Raw genomic sequence first — 14,070 nt, 5'->3', positions numbered from 1 at the left:
GTCTGATACTAGCCACGCTGTACACGGTGGACAGTTTGTTCTGTGTTAACTAGTGGTCTGATACTAGCCACGCTGTACACGGTGGACAGTTTGTTGTTTTGCTTTGGCCCCTGGGAATCATGTCCAGGGCCTCGCACACACTAGGCAAGTGCACTGTGGCACTGAGCTACTGCCCCAGCTAGGGATCGTTTTCTTGAGGAGAAAAATTGCATCCGCCATGTGGCAAAGTCCTTCTTATGACTTATGATTTCCACCCTGTACCAGAGCTCGAACCCAAGGCCTCATGCACACCAGACAAGTCTTTCCTGCGGATCCACACCCTCCTTCCGTGACCTTTTTGAAATAAGCAATTTGGTTGAGATTATTAGGGCAGAATGATGAAACTCTGGGACAGTGCAGTGGCTTATGGTAATTTAATAGATATTTGTTTTCATGGAATATTTTAAAGTATATACTATCGCTTCTGTGTCTGCATCACTTATAGATTAACCTATAAAATTGAAAGTGATGTGTTTAAGTGACAAAAAGTCAAACCGTAGAAAGAACTATCAATGAAGATGAGGGTTCTCAGCCCTGACACGTGTTTTCCCACTTCCCCCTGGGGCAGCCACATTGAACAATTGTGTGTGTCCTTCTGGAGAGATTCTGCACGCGTGGCTGCAAACACGCCTCCAGGCCCATCTCTAACCTCTGTTTCTTTACACAGATGTGTACTCTGTACTCTGTGTGGTGTCTTTGCTCTGTGCCTTGGAGAATATGGAGCAGAGTTTAAAGAGTTGAGCAGCCTGCAGCCAACTCTGAACGTGGCAGAGTAGCTATCTGAAGCTGTTGGCTTATGTATGCACTTCTGAGACCGGTTATCGCTTGAAGGGTTCTCTGTAGTCATTACTGTGAGTTAGTTTTTTCTCCGCAAGTTCGAGTTACCTTCCAAAGAAAGACTATGAGGAGACCTTATCCGTTTGGATGATTGATCAAGCAGTGAAACCGGAGACCTGTGGCTTTGACAGACTATTAGTCATTGCAGCTCCAGATCACTGGTCAAGTCACTGATGTATCCATTATTACTGTGGGGAATATAAAAAAGCTGTCTGGAGAACTGGTTAGAAGCAGCAACCTGGGGCTTTCTCGAGGGTTTACAGGTCAAAGAGCAACAACAAAAATGGGAAAAATTTTAAGTTGTTCTTTATTTTGCTACTTAAAGTAACTGAGCAAGGGGTGTAGCTCAGTAGCAGGGTCCCTGCCTGTTACCAACAAGGTTCTGTATTAGCCCTCTAACTATCCTGCAGGAAAGTTTATTAAAATAACTTAAACCGGGGGCTGGTGAGATGGCTCAGTGGTTAAGAGCATCAACTGCTCTTCCCGAGGACCCGGGTTTGATTCCCAGCACCCACATGGTGGCTCACAACTATCTGTCACTCCAGTTCCAGAGAACCTGGAAGCCAGGAGAGGGCTGGATGTGTTCAAAGATTAGAAAGACCAGTGTGGTTGAGATCTGATGCTCTCTTCTGACCTGCAGGCAGGCATACAGGCAGAATATTGTATACATAATAAATAAATAAATCTTTTTTTTTTTAAAGATGCCTTTGGATTGTATTTCCAGAGCAAACCCACTTACAGTCTCCTTCTGGATTTTTGTTTCTGTGTCATCACTTGCTAAGCTGGCTTCTGCCATGGTTTATGTGCCATGAAGAACCCAGCAGAGCCAAGGCGGCACTGAGGAAAGGGTACAGCAGTGTTGTTGAGGTGAGGCTGCAGCGTGGTGCTGTACAAGGAGACAAGTGAGACAGCGTGGGCTGCTTAGGATCAGTCACACACATCGTCACCTCGCTGCCCCAGAGGTGACATAATGCAGGGGAAAGGGGGCTTTTTTTGGAAGTGGCATTAGGTCAACTGGGGGAAAAGGAGTTTAGCCTCTGCTGCCACCCAAGTAACCAAGTAAAAGTGAGGTCACACAAGAGCATTGAGTAGAAAACCCAAGATCTTTATAACCATGGTGTAGGAGCAGATTTCTTAGGCCATCAAAGTCACTAAACACAAAGAAAGTACATGGATAATCTTCATTAAAATCTGTTGTGCTCCCCCCCCCCCCGCTCTCCCTGAAAAAAAGAACAAAAGAAAAGGAAAAAAGACAAAAAACTGAGCGATGGTAGTACACACCTATAACCCAGTACTTGGGAGGCAGAGACAAGTCAGTCTCTGAGTTTGAGGCCAGCCTGGTGGTCTACAGAGCGAGTTCCAGCATAGCCAGTGCTACACAGAGAAACCCTGTCTTGAAACAAACAAACAAAAGAAAAGAAAAGAAGGGGGCTGGAGAGATGGCTCAGTGGTTAAGAGCACTGACTGCTCTTCCAGAGGTTGTGAGTTCAATCCCCAGCAACCACATGGTGGCTCACAACCATCTGTAATGAGATCTGGCGCCCTCTTTTGGCATGTGGGCATACATGGAGGCAGAATGTTGTATACATAATAAATAAATAAATCTTCTAAAAGAAAAAGAGGAAAAAAGAAAAGAAGAAAATCTGTTTTTCAAAGAAAATACTAAGAGTTAAGACAGACTAGAGTGGAAAGCAATGTCTGCAGGATAGTCATCTGATACAGGAACGCTAGTGACCATAAATAAAGGCTCTCCAAGGCAGATGGCCCATTAGAAAGACAACAGCAGAGGATGTGAAATCTCTTGGACTTTGCAAAAGAGATTGTGTGATTGATGTATGCAGAGGCATTGACTTTTGTTAGTCATCAGGAAATTGCAGACTATAACCATGATATCATACCGCCATACCTACCAGAACAGCTCACATACAATGCCAGGTATATGGAATATTTCTAGAATGTGGAGTTGCTGGAATTCTCATATACTATTAGCAGGACTGCTTAAGTACAGTCTCTCTAGAGACCGTGCACCCACTCAGGTGGAACTCTCCCACGGACACGGAAAGGATGTTTACAGCAGGGCTGTTCTCACAAGTTCCTGTTGGAAACATCCCAGTGTTCTCTGTAGTATAATGGCATATTCAGACATTGATATTACACAGCAGATGCGGATGAACTGTCTACAGGTGCACACCACACTGTGGATGGATCGCACAAATATGCTGAGTGAAATAAGCCAGATACAGGAGTACACATGTACGCTGCCATTCCTATAAAGGTGAAATTTATAGTGTTATGAATCACAAAAGCAAGTGGTTCCTTTTGGAGGAAGAAGTGAGCAGAATGGAACAAACGGGCTTCTGGGCCAGAGAGACTGCTCATCGGGTAAAAGCACTTACCATGCAAGGCTGATGACATAAGATTGATCTTGGGAACCTATGTAAAAAGCCAGATGTGGTGTTGCACATCTGTAATCTCAAAATACAGCGAGATAGAAGGTGGAGATGGGAGAATCTTCTGGAAGCCTGCAGGCCAGCTAGCTTAAAGTATGATATGTAATGGCAGAAACAAGAAATCCTGCCCCGGTAAGATGGAAGAAGAGGCTGCTGGACGGTGTTCTCTGATCTCCATGTTATGTTGGAGCGTTTACAGCCCCCACCACACTCCCATTCAATACATAAGTCAAGGAAGTGGCTTCTGGGCTTTGGATGCTGCTGTTTCTTGTTGACTGAAGGTGGTCACTGCACTATTTTTTGACCTGTGTGCTTGCAGGTTTTCATTTTATATTGTGCTACTTGAGCTAAATGTGTGTATGGATACAAATGTATGTTTTCACATACATGCTCTAACACATATGCATATTTGTAAGCAGAAAGACATCCCGAGAAGACCACAAGGTGGAGATGTAAGTCAACAGTAGAGGAATCACACCCAACTTCCTCTGCTTCCTTCCCTGAGAGCAAGGAGAGAAAGCGGAAGCTGCCTGTGCTTCCTAAACACCACACAACACAGTCCTGTTCTCGCTCTAGCCCTTCCCCTCCCTCTGTGGATTGCAAACCGCTGGTCGTTTATGTCTTCCTTCATGGGCTCCAGGCTCTGCCCCAAGCCCAGTCTGCTCATTGCTGGCTCTTTGTTTGTTTGTTGTTTTCACTTAGGTATCTTTTTCATCCATCGCTTTTTCTCTTTGAAAAAATTGATAAGCACACATACCCTGCCACTGTCTACCCACCTTCTGCTCCTCCTCTCCTCCTCATTTTCCTTTCTTTCCCTCCCTCTCTTTCTCCCTCTTTCCCTTTCTCACTGTTCTCCTCCTTTCTCCAGAGTCTCAAGTAGCCCAGGTTGGTCTTAACACCCACAGTATAACCTTGAATTCCTGACTCTCCTGCTTCTTCCTCCCAAGTGCTGGTTACATGTATGTGTTATCAGGCCTGGCTCTTATGCTCTTGTGTTCTTGATTTTAAAATAGGAGGGATGTTTCCAATATGTCTTTCTAATAGTTTCCACATCACATAGGTTGTCACCCTCTTTAAAATTTTTGTTTGGTTTTTCAAGACAGGGTTTCTCTGATTAGCACTCCTGCTTGTCCTGGAACTCGCTTTGTAGACCAGGCTGGTCTCGAACTCACTGAGATCTGCCTGGCTTTGCCTCCCAAGTGCTGGGATTAAAAGCATGTGCCACCACTATCCGGCTTTTAAATGTATTTTTTTGGCTGATATACCAAACTTTGTGGTTATACAGTGGTTGTTAATATTGTTTCTCCCTTCCCTGACTCCAGCCTCCAGTGGTAATGTTGGAGAGATTTCTTAATCCCACTTTCTGCTGTTTAATTATAAGTATATTGCTAGAAATGTATTTTTTCTGAAAACAATTATAATAAATACATACATACATACACACACACACACACACACATATGTGTGTGTGTGTGTGTGTGTGTGTGTGTGTGTGTATTTCTCTGTAATTTACTTCTTAAAATTTGGTCATTCCTCCAAATCAATAGGTTTAACACATTCTATGCAAAGTGAGTACTTTGCAGCTGTCAATATGCCATCATTCCCATAGCCACTGTCCATGTATTGTTGTTGGGTTGTTTTGTTTTCTTTTCTGTAATTATGTACATGGCTAAGACAAATACTATGGGCACTGTGACCTCTGTTCTTATAGAACACAGAACCCGCAAGATATGTGTGCTGGGAATTTAAAGGAACCACCCTGTCTATTTCTTAAAAGTTGTATTGCCTAAAGGATGTGAGAGGCCTGTTTCCCAACCTGTTAGCCATCAGTGGGTGTCCCAGAACTTGGCAGTTTTCTTAATCTCCGGGTGAAAGAAACGAATCTGTTTTGCATTTCAGAACTTGGTATTATAATGGCGTAGTGATGACTTTGGGCATGGAAAATAAAGATCTCTACAGCTGCATGTATTAATTTTAAATTACAAAAGTTATTTGGGAATTGAAAAGGAGCAAAATCCCAGTCCATTAAGAAGCAGGAGGAAGGAAGAAGAATTACTATGCACACTGTATTTTAGTTCATTGCTCTGTTTGTTGTTATTTTTTAAATATATTGAACAATTTTCAAGTTTTGGTTTTTTTTCCCATTCTGTTTGTGTGTGTGCACATGAGGACCGTGGATTGACACCTGGTGTCGTCCCCAACCACCCTGCATCTTATATTTTGAGACAGGGTCTCTCACTGAATCCGGATCTCACTGATTCCGCTAGAATGGCTGTCCAGTGAGCACCAGGGAGCCTCCTGCCTAAGTCCCCCCACTCCCAGCACTAGGAATAAAGCATGGTACCGCAATACCTCGTGTGTTTTGCTTTTGTTTCTTGTTTGTTTGGACACAGTCGGATTGCACTTTGGTTTACAGACGACCATGCTGAGTCTCACGTTGCTGTGTCGGAGCTGAACCAGTTTCAGAGAGGGAGCCAGCATCCTTTGCTGTAGGTTTTGTCTCCTGTCTCTCTTGATCTTGGTTTCCCACCACTCTTGCCTGGCCCAGACAAGGGGTTGTGGCTTGTCTTTTTCTCACCAGCTTTGAGTACTCTGTCCGTTCTCCTGCTCTCTGCATCTGTGGACAGTGGTACCCCACAGCACCATATTGCTAACATTGCATTGTGTTAAGGAGCAAATGATTATCAGAAAACCTGGGTTTGAGAAGATAACCATGGCTCTTGGAGCTTGTGAAGCTCAAATGTGATGGGTCCATGCGGAGGACCTTTGTGGGCTGGAGAGCGCCCTGTGACCAGGAGTGTTTGCTCTCACTGATGTTGGCAGGAGAGGAGGCAGATTGCATGCTGTACAAAAGTCTTTCTTTTCACAAAATGTCTAGAGAATAACACAATGGCAGAGGTTCTTGTACAGAATCGTGTGGCCTGGGTCGTAAAAGCTTTGCAATCAATTAGAAGGAGAAGTTGGTGCCAGGGGAAGGAGGCTGAGAAAGCAGGAAGACATGAGAGGTGAATAGTCCTGAGAGATGAGGACAGTACATCATGCACCTCGTTGTGTTTTGAGCTTTTTACTGTATTTCTTAAGTCAGGGTCTCCCTCTAACCCAGACTGGCCATTGGGCTTGTCTGTGTGTACTCGCCATATATGCCAGGCCGTCCTTAGATTTGCAGAATCCTGTCTCGGGTCCTAAGTTATGGAATATAGATAGGCATGTGCCACCCTGCCCGCTTTACTTTATGCTTCCCTGGATTCTACTGCCCTGAAGCAGTAGCTTTCATGCCAGTCTGTAGATTGGTGTCCAGATGGTTGCACAAAAGTCACCCAAGGGGCTAGAGAGATGGCTCGGAGCCATCAGATGGTCAAGAACACTGGCTGCTCTTCCAGAGGACCCAGGTTCAATTCTCAGCACCCATATAGCAGCTCACAAAACTGTCTGTAACTCCAGTTCCAGGGGTTCTGACACCCTCACATCAATGCACATAAAATAAAATTAAATACATTATTTTTAAAAAATCACCCAAGGGGCCTTCCAGACTCTGGGTTCTGTCCCTCAGGCAAATGGATGCTGTGGTTAAAAGTGTGAGCCTCTGTTTCATTAGTTCACATCTGTAGGTGTGAGTTGGCTGAATCAGTATAATAAAAATTGGATTGTTGAGGTTAAAGTGATGGCCATGTAGGTGGTCCTTGGCGCTGTGTGTATTGATTGTATATACATTACCATTTGACACCCTTAATTAGTCTTTTAGTGCCATATTTGCATTTTTATACATCGGGTGCCAAACAGATTTGTCCCACTGTTGCCTGCCAACCAGTGATTTCGTGACACTACACATGGCATGTTTGTTCCCAGAAGAGTGCTGGTGTGCGCAATTAATTGAGCATTTTAGCATTATTTTATAAAGCAATGGAGTGGAAACAGGCGGGCTGAATGGGGGCAAAGGATAATGCTGAGGCAGAGTTGACATGCTAGGCATGCGACATTTCTAAGTGCAAGATATGTATTGTTCGTCTCATCTGGACCCTCACCGGATAATGAAACTGGCCAATTGTAAAGAGCTGAGTGAACAAGGAACAGAGAACGGTGTCCAGAGATGTGGCTCACCATATTGTGTGGCCATATTGGTCACTATTGTACATTTTATGTCTAGCCATGTTTACAAGCACACATTGTGTAGTAATGAAGTACAGTTGGCTTACAAATGCAGTAACAGTTGGCTGCTCACTGTAACTGAACTTCCCCCACTGGCCAGCAGAAGGCGCTCAGTTACCATGAAGCTGGTGTGGTTGGTACTTAGACTGGAAGGCTTAGGTTTTTGTGTGCCACTCATTGCCTTTCTGCTTTTAAGGTACCTGTGACGATCAAACAATTCATCCAAAGAGCACTTTTCTTTTGGTGCTGATTTTAGATTGCGGAGATGATTCTCCTTGGGGATAATACTCTGACTTCTGATAGTTGGATTGGAGGCTAAAATAATGTCCTCTGATGGCCTGTCAATCAGTGCTCTTCTACTGTGAACTGTTTTGTTAAGATTTTCATTTAATATGGAACCTTTTATTAATATTTAAAACGGCAACTTATGGGATTTTAAAGAAGGACTAGGAAAGATTGCTGGGAGGAAAGAAGCTGATGGTCTAGCAGATGGGCCGCCAGCCTCCCGCCGTTGATAATGATATTAAAATAGCAGTTGTACGTCACAGTTATTATTAGCTGGTATATTGAAACTTGAAAGGTAATGAAAAACTGCCCTTTCTGAAATTGTATCAGTTCCCCCAAGTCACCCAGCTAAGTCTGGCGAGCAGTTTGCAGGAGAAAAATGGGATTGGTTTAAAGTTGGGGAAGACAGTTGGAGATACAGCTCCGTTATGGAGTGGGTACCTGACATGCACAAAGCCCTGGGTTTGATTCCCATCACTAAGGGAGAAAGGAAAAACTAAAGCAAAGCAAACAGGCAGAAAAATAATTGCTTACAGTAGGTTTGAGGGTTCTATGACGAAATGTCCTTAGTTGAGAGGTGAGGAAACATTATCTGCGTATGAGTTATTATTCTGACCTTCAACTCACTGGACATTACTTATTGAAAGTATTTTGGGAATCGACTTCGGGGTAGGCACAGTGTTGGGCATTCTCCATTCCTAGTGTATCCATTTATGAGACCAGGCGCACGTGTCCTGCTTACTTCTCAGCCCCTAGATTAGTGTTTATACAGAAACTCCTCCTTATCTGCAGTATGGGTGGGTGCGTGAGTAGGTGGGTAGGACACAGACTGGGATAGTGTGGAGTACCAGGCTGAAGGAAGCACCCTGCGCCCACAGGTCGTTAGCACACTGATGCTCACATGCTGGCACATTAGTCTTGAGTGAGCACTGTTATTTTGAGTTTGTTTTCAGAAACTATGTTGAACTTTGAATGCCAATGAGAAATTGCCTTTTCCCTAAGTTGTATTGATTCTCTTGACTCAAGCAGACTTGGAAATGTTCGCCCCCTTTATCCGGTCTGCTCCCTTGGACTGGGAACATTAAATCAGTGTGCTGATTGTCTGTTCCTCACTGTTCCCTGTTGTCATTGTCCTTCTTCTGACTTCTTTGCCACCCACCTCAATTACTGCACCAGCTCTTTGGCCTCCCCCCCCTCCCTACTGCAGCCTGTCGTCGGTGTGATCCAGTCTGCACATTGTTGCCAGAGTGTGTCTCTAAAGAATTTATGTCAGAGAGTCCATTTCTGATTGAAATTTGAGCCTCTGTGCATCTTTATATCCACAGAACAAGACTACACAGAACGTTCTGAAAAAAGGAATTAGCCTTTCATACCATAGGGGCGTTTTCACATCTGTGGGTAAGGCCAGCTAGAAACCTTTGTCGATACAACCCAGTTCACTGACACCCTAGAAAGAGCTTCGCTGCTGCCGGCTGTAAACCTCCCTGTGGTCTGTGAATGCTCAAACGTTGATATTTTTTTCCAGACAAAACAAACATTTTCCATAGTCGGGTTGACATCTTTTTGAAATGCTAAGAAAAGCTACTTCTTGGAGTTCACTTCTTTTCAGCTCTCTGTTCAGTTGATAAGAATGCCCTCCCTGTGAACTCTGACAGGTTCCAAACGAATTTGTCAGCAGGGAGATGGAGTATCTATGTGCTCTCCTCGTGTTATTATAATTTAATAACATACACTATTTTCTTTGGATGCTGAAAGTGCGATCCCATTATGTCCTTACAAGTGATCATGAGACATGTTCAGGACTCTAATATACTCCCATGTTTATTAATGTCGTGTTTTTATTATTACAGATAAGGTTTACCTTCAAAGAATATGCATAGAATTTATTGATTTATTAAAAAAAAGCGCTTGCGCACACACACACACACACACACACAGGCATCATCCACTGGTGGGCTTGTGCTCCCAGCATTGGGAGAGGTGGAAGCTGAAGCGATATTTGAGTCCAAGAATTGAAGACTGGCTTGGCCCGGGCTCCGAAAAGAAAGCAGGAGACGCTGTTGCAGAGGCTCTGTGGTAGCCTCGCCTGGCCCTGGGTCTGATCCACAGTAATTTAAAGGGAAAACCAAATCTGTTGCCTCTGAGAGGCACGGTAATTAGTGTGCCCTTTCTGTAACGTAAGAGATCTCCTGACTTGCCACTGCCAATGCAAGGTGGAACTGGAAGGTGTTTTACTGACAGATTCCCTTCCAAAGTAATTCCATCTGCCTGAAAGCATCAGTCTTTGGTGCTAAGTCGTGAAGGCAGGTAGCCGTTGATTAAGACTTTTGTTTTAATTTCTCAAGATGAGAATGTTAAGCCCCGTTGTCATCCTGGCTCCCTCCAGCTAAAACCCTTGGGGTTGCCAGCTCTGTTTGTGTAAGCATTTCCTGAACGCCGCTTCTCCAGCTTATTCCGAGGCCTCATCTTTTGGGTGTTGGGGACATAAACACGACTGTCCTGTGGCCTCTCTCCTCACAGAGCTCATAATTTAGGAAGGGAGACAGATGAGTAAATAACTAACTACAATCCTGCCTGATAAATGCCACGTTGGAGGCTGCGAACGGAGCGCCCTGGGAGCGCCAGCGAGTGATTGATTTGAGGGAAGGGGGCTGGAGTGGGGATCAGGAAGGACTCTGCAGCAGCAGTGACATTTGAGTTGAGCCTTAAGGGATGAATAGAATTTTGCCAGATGGACAAAGGGGTGGGGGTGTGGACACTGCAGACTCATGCAAAAACATGAGAGTGTGAAAGTTTGTGCCTTTGTCTGTGTGGTAGTGAGCAGTATGGGCTCAAGCAGAGGGTGTGGAGGGCGGATGTTGGGAGCTGAGACCACGGGACCATCTTCTAAAGCTCACACTTAGCCTCCACTTCCAGGAAGTCAGAAGTTGTAAATAATATGATCTGGACGAGGATGACCTGGAGAGTCACCTCGGCTATACCAACGGGGTGATGGCATGGGGCACGTGTTGGCTGTGCCCACGGAGATGAGGACAGGAACTTGGGAACCATCTCTGAGGGAACCTTGATCATTGCTGAGATGTGGCCGCGGGGTAATAGCAGCAGCAGTAGTAGCACAGTGCTCTGGGTGGCTGGGCTTGCTAAGCAGAATCGAGAAGTGGGGGGGAGGACCAAGGAGTGGATTTGACTCTCATACACTCACTGTTTGAGGATCCTTGGATGAGACAGGCAGCGGAGCGCCTGTGGGGAAATGCCACAGTCATGCCTTGGAAAGTCTTGACTTGGGGACTCAGCTGCAGAGTAAAGGGAGGGAGAATGTGCCTTTTTTTTTTTTAATTTGAAAGTTTTTTTTTTTTAATTTTTTGAAGGGCTTCCTTTTTAATGTATTTATTTCATAATGTTTTTGAAATTCAAATAATCTTCTCTTAAGCTTCTCCCATGTATCTCCCCCAGATTTTTCACCTCTTTTTCTTTAATTGTTGTTTTACATATGTGTATGAAAATTGATACATACATCACATATCATATATATTCCTAAGTATATAAGTACACCTGCTGAGTCCATATTATCATACCTCTATGTATATAATTTCAGGGCTGACCACTCGGCTTCTTTTTGCCTATTCATGTGCTACTCTTCACCCTGACTTCTAGAGTCTGATCTTGATTCTCCCAAGGCCTGCTGTCTGTTGAACAGTGCGGCCTAGTAATATGTATCACCCAAATGCGAAGCAGAGCTTAAAAGCTGATGGAAATGTGGCACAGAGACACATAGGCATGGAGAAGCACTAAAGGCACATTCCTGATGGACCTGGGACATCAGTGAAATAAGAACACCAGCTCATGCTGGGCGGTGGTGGCGCACGCCTTTAATCCCAGCACTCGGGAGGCAGAGGCAGGCAGATCTCTGTGAGTTCGAGACCAGCCTGGTCTACAGAGCTAGTTCCAGGATAGGCTCCAAAGCCACAGAGAAACCCTGTCTCAAAAAAAAACAAACAAACAAACAAACAAACAAAAAAAAACAAAAAAAAAAAAACACCAGCTCAGAGATGAGCAGGGAGAGGCTGTAGCCTAACTCTAGGAATTAGGTCATACTGGGAAGTCTTTCCTCTGTATTATGTTTACCACTGATATAGCTGCTGTCCACATTTTTGCTTTTATTCCCAATAGGTACTTAGACTACACACATACTACATGCACAAGTACACACAAACTGCACACATAAACAACTGTAGTCCTCATTTGCCATTTATTGAGATGTTTAAAAACATGTCACATTTGTTGGGTTTTGTCCCTTAATACTAATACCTTAATATGGTGTGTGTGTGGTGGGGTGGGGGGAGACAGAGAGACAGACAGAGAGACAGACAGAGAGACAGACAGAGAAAGAGAAGGGGTCAAAGCAAGGCATTTTAACACTAATCTTGGAACGCTGTCAGTTGCAATACACTCCTTGGAACGACTGTTTGAAGCTGGCCCCTGATGCACTTGTGAGTCTCAGGTGATTTTCTGGCCAGTCTCTGACCCAGGATTTTGCTGTGAACCACATACAACTACATGAAATTCATGCTGGTACTTGCAGGATGCCTTGGGAGTTAGCAGGTATGCTTGGGTTGCAAATTGCCTGCTTTGCTTCCCTTTTCATTGCTTTCTTCCCTGTCCTCAAAGCTAGGTAAAGCTAAGTGATTATCATGTGGATAAGTGTGAAACCTCGTCATCTCGGGTTCCTGGGCCAATCATGTAAAGTAAGGCCTTCAAGAACACGTCTGTCTTTTTGATAGACTGGAAGAAAGTCATACTGGTGTTTGGCATGTTAATTGCTGCATTTGAATAAGAGACCAGACCTGTGCATAAAATCTTAATCCAAAGAATCAAAAGCCAGTCTTTGCATTTGACCTGGGTTTTCTTGAAGGATATCTTTTCTTTTGTAGTTTTAAAGTGACAAAATGTGAAATTAATACTTATTAAATATATATTTATAAAAATGCTGCCTCACAATGTAGTAATTGATATAATGAAAATGGGTAATTTATTGAAAAAGGTCTTATTTCCCAAGCACTGTATTCAGCCCTTTGAACACACTATTACCACCCCTTCAGCACGCACACACATGCACACGCTCAAGTGCATGAGGACAGCTCCTATACGGAGAAGCTGTGTGTTGTCAGGACAATGATTTCAGTCAGATTGTATAGGGTTTTTTTTTTCTCTATTGATTAAAATGGTTTCTACCAAAGTACTGAGGAAATAGTTTTTGAATACATAGATTACTCTGTTTAATCCTTGTTAAAACATCTAAAGGTAGATGTTTCTGTCCATACATTGCCAGTAAGTGACATGCTGGTGGCTGTTCACTCTGCACTGGGGAGCAGGGTGCAACCCAGGGGAGGAGGTTTTCACGTTTCCCTTCCTACCTAGTGGTCAGAAGGCTTAACTACATGCAGGGCCAGACAGGAGGGCAGCAGTTGCTCTTAGGCAATAGAAGAAGAAATGAATGAGTTCACACAGTCAGCCAGAGAGTGCCCGCTCACAGCGCTGCCACTGCTGTGGTGCTCCTCCCGCGCCTCCATCATCCCCTCCCAGATTCCACCCGAGCAGCAATGTGAATGTATCACCTCTGTGTTGGAGTCGGAGAGGTGGTTTCCTGGGAAACATGGTTCTCACATCCTTTGGACAAGGAGGCAGAGGCAGGGACTGTTTTCAGACAGGGGACTAGTATGTGTCAAGCAAGAGCCAATGTGGGTTACTTCAGGGGGGCTGGTCACAGCTGACTGTGACTGTCCACTGGTCACCGTCGACAGAGTGTGATGGTTATGATTACATTCATAAAACTGAACTTGAAACTCTGCATGTGCTTCTGTCAGCAACCAAGCACCCTTTAGTAAGAAATTTTATTATCTTCTTATGCTACAGTCTGTAAGCACAGTATTATATTTGTATGAAAAATAATATTGGTTCCCTTTATGGCACAAAGTCTGTGAAACAAACTTGGTTGCCATAAACAGGCAGCTTCCAATTGGCCTTGTGATTTTAAGACTTAAGAACCAACTTTGCTGGTTTTTTTAGTCCAGGGGATTGTGGACGATTAGTGGAGTGCTGGGTTATTCCGCCATCTCGTCATCGTATCATGTAATTGTCCAGGGGCCATGTTGTGTCTTTGCCTCGGACCCAGCTCCTAGAATAAACTGAGAGCGCAATAAATTGTGGAGAGGACTTTCTGAAGCGTGCCAGGCTCGCCAGCGCTGTGCTGGTGCGAGTGCTTCTGAAGCGTGCCAGGTTGGCCAGCGCTGTGCTGGTGCAAGTGCTTCTGAAG

The 14,070-nt window shown here is 44.4% G+C and overlaps 1 protein-coding gene across 1 annotated transcript in view; it reads left to right on the top strand.

The window, feature by feature from the left end:
• Stx8 (syntaxin 8) overlaps positions 1-14,070 on the top strand; it is a 245,969-nt gene that overhangs the window by 31,679 nt on the left and 200,220 nt on the right. The gene's annotated exons all lie outside the window — the stretch shown is intronic.

Source organism: Microtus ochrogaster, chromosome 7 (assembly GCF_000317375.1).
Source record: "Microtus ochrogaster isolate Prairie Vole_2 chromosome 7, MicOch1.0, whole genome shotgun sequence".
Taxonomy (NCBI): Eukaryota; Metazoa; Chordata; class Mammalia; order Rodentia; family Cricetidae; genus Microtus; species Microtus ochrogaster.
Note: the sequence above shows the minus strand (reverse complement) of the source record. Positions and strands in the feature narration are given on the sequence as shown.